Here is a 7,740-nt window from a genome sequence, read left to right as displayed (position 1 = left end):
CTGCTCTGTTAGTTGCTTGCCGGTCAACAATGTTATCAGAAGCCTCTCTGTGCTTGTTCCTGCTCCTAGACAACTACTAGATAAGTTGGACTCTTGTCCATGTTTGTTTTTGCATTTTTGTTCCAGTTCACAGCTGTAGTTTCGTTACTGTGTCTGGAAAGCTCTTGTGAACAGGAATTGCCACTCTGGTGTTATGAGTTAATGCCAGAGTTTTAAAGTAATTTCTGGATGGTGTTTTTGATAGGGTTTTCAGCTGACCATGAAAGTGTCTTTTTCTGTCTTCTGCTATGTAGTAAGTGGACCTCAAATTTGCTAAACCTATTTTCATACTACGTTTGTTATTTCATCTCAACTCACCGCCAATACATGTGGGGGGCCTCTGTCTCCTTTCGGGGTATTTCTCTAGAGGTGAGCTAGGACTAATATTTTCCTCTGCTAGCTTTATTTAGTCATCCGGCTGGTGCTGGGCATCTAGAATCAACGTAGGCATGCTACCCGGCCACTGCTAGTTGTGCGTTAGGTTTAGTTCATGGTCAGCTCAGTTCCCATCTTCCAAGAGCTAGTTCCTATATATGCTTATGCTATGTTCTCTTGCCATTGAGATCATGACAGTGCTCCCTCCGCTCATTTCATGCACCTAATGTGCTCCTAATTGGTAACAGACACCGTATGTAAAATATAAAGATATAATAATGTCAACATATGCATAATCATCTACAGCACACAGTATAGTCAATATGAGGTTAATTGCATGTGGTAAATTAAAATTAGTATAGCAGAATATGCAAAAAAGATAATTGTGTCTGAAATAATGTGACTAACATACAAGAATGAAGGCCATCAAAAGGCTCATATATTACAAAAAGCAGAACCCATGAATAGATTGGCCCAATGGAGAATAAAGTAAACAGGGGAAAAAGGCCCACGGGTATCACCAATAGAGTTGTGGCTTCATCAGGGGAAAAAGTGGCACAATTTGCCCCTGATGAAGCCACAACTCCAGTAGCAATATGTGTGGGGTTTTACCTCTGTTTATTTTATTACTTTATAGGTTGCCACAATATTCTCCATTTGGTCTACTCTACAACTACTTTGACTGTGCTGGTTGTATGTTATGTGCTAATTTTTAGTGCTTCTGTATACATATTATTTAATGGTTCTTATTAAATTCAATTGTTTGGACTAGAATTTACCTTTTTGGCATACTGTATAATTCTAGGATTTTGTTATACAGCCCTTTATACCTCTTGGCTGGTTATTACCTATTTAAAGCAGTTATAGATAGGGGTGACAAAAAGCCTTATTTCCATTTTTTTGTCTGGTTATTTTGTCCATATGTTTTTAAATGTTTATCATTGTATGTTTTTGGCTTGGCTGTGTCAGTAAAATATTGATATTAGCAGGTGATCTCTTGGTCTTACATACCTCATTTCTCTTTGTATATTACACTTCTTTTGGTATGTTCAGCGTGGATCCCTCTTTATTGTGTGGTGCTTTCCTTGTTGTTTAGTTCAATACCTTGAGACATGGTAGATGAAATGAGGGATGGGAGCACAGAATGGCATGCACAGGCATCTCGAAGCGCGTTTCACCACACGGCTTCATCAGGAGATGTGAAGCACAGATAGAGGACTCTTTTTTGCCTATTATAGGGAGTATGTGTCCCTTTTATGATTTTTTTTCTCATTTTTTTCCTGGTGGTTTATTTTGCTGTTATTTACCTTAGAGGAAGGATTGAAAAACTCTTTTCAGTTGCAGTTGTCTGTATATGTGGGGTATTTTCTTTTGCATTTTTTTTTAATTGTTTATTTCCTTCCTCCCTTCACAGAAAGGATTTTTCAAGAAATGCAACAACAACAAAAAACTCAGTACAGTAACTTGTGACAAACAAATACGCCATCTGACACGGATTTAAAAAAAAATTCTGTGAAAATATTGTGCTGTCTTGCTGCTGTTTTCTAGTGCATTAAGAATGAAGCAAAAAATAATTGTAATTCAAATGCAGCAGGCCAGATGACAGCAACACCACATCACTGATAAATCACACTGAGACAAGCACCTTTCCTTTCATTCTGACACGCTATCAATTGAATCTCTGTTTTACTCACAAGCTATTACACTCATCTTCTTCACTGCTGCAGTTGAACAACTGTCTAGAGTATTTGTCCAATGTTTTAGGGCTTTTTCTCTTTATCCCTTATCTTGAAATGTGAGCCCTGATATCCTCTCACTATCGTAAATCAATCTAAAATGATTGCTGCATTCCGTGCCTCGGCTTTTATATAGGCTATGATTGGCTGCGCTATATAATGTGAAAGTTGCATTATGAGAAAATCTCTGTGGCCAAAGCTGAGCTGATATGTGAGCTATCTCCCACTCATTCACTTTTCTGTAATGTGTATAAATGTGGCCGATTTGTGTCGATTGAATTGCAAATTGATTGAATTTGCTGAGACCTGCCAATTTCTTAAAATTTGATTCAATCATCTCTACTAATTACTTTTAGACTTTATAGTATGTATGTAAAAATCTTATTTCTTTTGTACTCAATGCAGTCCAGAATACGGCAGAGAAAAGAAATATCTACCTGACATTTGGTTTCATGAAAGAAAAGATTTACTTATTGCAGAAAGAGAAAAAATAAATTAATTCATGTGAAACCCAATGCAAGATATATTTCTATGGTAGAATATGAAAATTACTTCTCCATTGCAAGCTATATATTAAACACAGAAATCAATTAATTCTGCACCGGACATGCAAAATACCCTTAATTTCCCTTTATGTCCTCTTGCTAAGAAGTGAGAATTCCCTTTGCAGATTTATGACCATATCAAAGTTCAGCTAAACTTTGATATGGTGTCCAGTCATAAATCAAAAAAGAGGAGTTAAGAAAAAGTTAAAAAATGTTCTAGCTATGGGGGACTCGCGTAAAATAGGTGTTGGCCAAATTATCTTTTGTCTGACAGCTATCCATCTTGTATGAGAGGCTTAATGTATATATATTACAAGGACAACCCAATGATTACAAACGTGCAATACTTGTTTTGCCCTCTAGGGACACTGTAGGGAAATTGAACACTTGCTGATCAACAAGAATCCAAGGAGAACCCTCATCACCATGTCATCATTGGAGGACCCTTCGAAAAAAAGGGATTGCCAAACTTGAACAAACTCTGACTACTATTGCCAAATAATACAGTACAAAAACATTTTAAACATATTTTCATTTTTCCCCAAATTCCCAATATATTTAAAATAAATTTTATATATATATATATATATATATATATATATATATATATATATATATATATATATATATATATATATATATATATATATATATACAGTGGGGCAAAAAAGTATTTAGTCAGTCAGCAATAGTGCAAGTTCCACCACTTAAAAAGATGAGAGGCGTCTGTAATTTACATCATAGGTAGACCTCAACTATGGGAGACAAACTGAGAAAAAAAAATCCAGAAAATCACATTGTCTGTTTTTTTAGCATTTTATTTGCATATTATGGTGGAAAATAAGTATTTGGTCAGAAACAAACAATCAAGATTTCTGGCTCTCACAGACCTGTAACTTCTTCTTTAAGAGTCTCCTCTTTCCTCCACTCATTACCTGTAGTAATGGCACCTGTTTAAACTTGTTATCAGTATAAAAAGACACCTGTGCACACCCTCAAACAGTCTGACTCCAAACTCCACTATGGTGAAGACCAAAGAGCTGTCAAAGGACACCAGAAACAAAATTGTAGCCCTGCACCAGGCTGGGAAGACTGAATCTGCAATAGCCAACCAGCTTGGAGTGAAGAAATCAACAGTGGGAGCAATAATTAGAAAATGGAAGACATTCAAGACCACTGATAATCTCCCTCGATCTGGGGCTCCACGCAAAATCCCACCCCGTGGGGTCAGAATGATCACAAGAACGGTGAGCAAAAATCCCAGAACCACGCGGGAGGACCTAGTGAATGAACTGCAGAGAGCTGGGACCAATGCAACAAGGCCTACCATAAGTAACACACTACGCCACCATGGACTCAGATCCTGCAGTGCCAGACGTGTCCCACTGCTTAAGCCAGTACATGTCCGGGCCTGTCTGAAGTTTGCTAGAGAGCATTTGGATGATCCAGAGGAGTTTTGGGAGAATGTCCTATGGTCTGATGAAACCAAACTGGAACTGTTTGGTAGAAACACAACTTGTCGTGTTTGTAGGAAAAAGAATACTGAGTTGCATCCATCAAACACCATACCTACTGTAAAGCATGGTGGTGGAAACATCATGCTTTGGGGCTGTTTCTCTGCAAAGGGGCCAGGACGACTAATCCGGGTACATGAAAGAATGAATGGGGCCATGTATCGTGAGATTGAGTGCAAACCTCCTTCCATCAGCAAGGGCATTGAAGATGAAACGTGGCTGGGTCTTTCAACATGACAATGATCCAAAGCACACCGCCAGGGCAATGAAGGAGTGGCTTCGTAAGAAGCATTTCAAGGTCCTGGAGTGGCCTAGCCAGTCTCCAGATCTCAACCCTATAGAAAACCTTTGGAGGGAGTTGAAAGTCCGTGTTGCCAAGCGAAAAGCCAAAAACATCACTGCTCTAGAGGAGATCTGCATGGAGGAATGGGCCAACATACCAACAACAGTGTGTGGCAACCTTGTGAAGATTTACAGAAAACGTTTGACCTCTGTCATTGCCAACAAAGGATATATTACAAAGTACTGAGATTAAATTTTGTTTCTGACCAAATACTTATTTTCCACCATAATATGCAAATAAAATGCTAAAAAAACAGACAATGTGATTTTCTGGATTTTTTTTTCTCAGTTTGTCTCCCATAGTTGAGGTCTACCTATGATGTAAATTACAGACGCCTCTCATCTTTTTAAGTGGTGGAATTTGCACTATTGCTGACTGACTAAATACTTTTTTGCCCCACTGTATATATATCCTGTACTCAAGTAACATGAGGCTCGGTGATGATGATTAAGCAGGTGCCGTTCTGTTCGAGATTGATTCTGTCCATGTGATTTATGCGACTCTCTACACAGAGCAATTAATACTGATGATTTTTTTAGAACTTTAGTCAATGAAAATCACCTCCATAATAGATTTCAGTTATTTTTACCATACAATGAGCGTCTGATAGGATTGTGTATTCCTCTTGTATTGAAGTCTACATTACATTCTGGCAGCATTAATCTACAGCTCTGCATTCTCCTCGTGTCCTAACCTGCCTCTGAAATGCCACGTATACAGGTTATAGATCTGACACAGTGATCTATTAAAAAGTTACATTTGACTATACTCAATGAAAAATGCAATGATTAAATACTATCATTTCAGCATGCCGAATGATCCATTAGAATAATGATTTCTAGACATATTAAAATCTAAAAGCTTCAAATCTGCTTCCCTGCAAAGTTAATATGTTGATTAATCACCTGCAAGAAGAGTCATTTTTATTTAATTAAGAAAATCTGATTTTTTTTTTCTTTTCATTTTTTTGCTAAGACCTTCAATGAAATGCTGATTGTCAGGCTAGAACAAGGATTAGCTAAGCTGTGGTTCTGTTATTGTGGAATTTGAAGACCCAGCATGGCCTCCGAGCTATAAAAAATGGTGACTACGATGCGACTTGTAGTTCTGATGTAATCAAAGTGCCTCCCATTCTGTCGAGCATTGTCTCCAACGGTATTCTTGTCTTAAGGCAATACAAATACAACCGTACTCTGCGTGCGCTACGGAATATGTGAACATTGGATGTATAAATTTTGAACTGCATTTCTGCTCTATAGACTATGGGGCGATACATTAAGATTGACGCAGTGCACGCCAGGCTTAATGAAGTAAACTGATCTGATTCTTGCACCGCCACCAGAAGTGTACGCCTTATGATGAATTTGATGGTTGAGCATGACCATGCCTTGTCCAAGTCCCGCCGATATTGGGGTAGGGTCAATGGAAAAAGTTGCAATATTTTTGTGCAACTGTATGTTGTGCCAAAATATTGCGACTTAGTAAAGGTGTTTACACCAGAAGCACCTTAATGAATTGGCCCCTAGAACAATACATTTGAGGTTCTTGATACACATTTGATCAAATTGTTTGAGCCCGTCTGCCTGCGACAAGGAGACCTCTGTAAATGGGAGCTTTCACTATCAGACTTATCTTTCCTAAGCCTGGGGCATGGGAAAATCTTGCTTCATCACATAATGCCTCTTTGGTGGGTACCTTTACATGCAATTTTTTGCATCATGTCACAATTAACAGAGCAAGTCTTCTGAATTGAAATTTCGGAAATTCACTCGAATTCGGACAAGAAATTTGATTTGCATCTACTTTATTTTACCCAAATTATCATTAAAAGATATTTATTATGCATTGAGGTCTCTCCAGACCCCAAAGGATAATAAATTACATGATCAGGGCGCAATGCAAATCATAGCCGTCAAAGACGAGGATGCTATCAAGTCGGTGTGGGATGTGCCGGAGGTGTTTGAGTCCGTGCCGAATAACCAAAGAAAAAGGAGGGCCGGACAGGCGAAAGGCGAAGGGAGAATAAAACTATTAATTTTTAAACCTCATTCCAGTAATAAAAAGAGACCAGCATAGTCAGCACATGAAGAATGCAAGAACAAAAAAGTTACTTTATTCAAAAGTCATTTTTTTTCTAAACGATTTTTATCTAGTTTGATCTCTATTCCCAGTTTTACCACCAGTGTGGCAATGGTCTTTCTCGTATGCAAAAATAAAAATAAATTTACAAAAATTAAGAAAAAAAACGAAAAAAAAAACAATGGAGTTCTACAAAAAAAAAACACCATCAATCAGCAGAAAAATCATCAGCTTTAGTGCAAAATTATAAAAAGTGCGTTAGGGCTGGCGGAACGCACTGAGTATATTTAGATATTATTATTGGTGCGTTCGCAGCCTGGGGTCCACCGTGCAGGTGACCAACCTGCTGCAAGCAAATGGTGGCACAATATGGCGGTAGAAGCGAACTCTGTTACTTCACAGAGTCAAGCAGAAGGGAAAATGCTGTGACCTGTTAGCATCACAGGGGAACACAGCTGCCTAACAGAGCAAAAGCAATCAGTGGTCAGGGAGTAGCAAGCACACAAACACCTCCCCTCCGGTGGAGCCGGAATTCTAATGGCTTTACACCAGCCCTGAATTCATCATACAAACTCCTCACCGGAGGTGCTGGTATTCTAGTGGCTTATTTCAGCCGGACTCTGATCACAAGCAGACAAGACCACTGAGTAGCTAAAGCTCATAACAAAAGCTGATACTAGAAGATGGCCGTGCAGCCATGCAAACCTTTTATAGCTGCAGCAACTTCAGGACCAATGGGAGCTGCCAGAGTGGCAGAGCCACCGCTTGTGGATGCCGTGTCTGGAGGCTAAGCCTTTTCCTCCCTCACCGGCACCATACTGATCCTAGGTACCACCTGGCGGACAAGCATCCACTACGAACATACCTCATCAAAGTCTGTACCTCATCGGTGCCTTATTAAGTTCCTCCTCTATATCTTGGCTTATAGCCCCCATCTCCCCACTTTTTCTAGGCCTGGCCCCACGGGCCCACATTGGCACGTGACTGATGAAAGTCCAGAAAGGACTGAAACGTTTCGAGTGCTACAAATAAAACGTTGTTCACGTCTACTGAAGTTGAGTGCTAGACTTCTTTTTTTATGTATACTGACGGTTTGGGAACCTAGTCTA

This window comes from Ranitomeya variabilis, chromosome 7 (assembly GCF_051348905.1).
Source record: "Ranitomeya variabilis isolate aRanVar5 chromosome 7, aRanVar5.hap1, whole genome shotgun sequence".
NCBI classification, from domain to species: Eukaryota; Metazoa; Chordata; class Amphibia; order Anura; family Dendrobatidae; genus Ranitomeya; species Ranitomeya variabilis.
The sequence above is the reverse complement of the archived record's forward strand: the minus strand, read 5'-3'. Positions refer to the sequence as shown.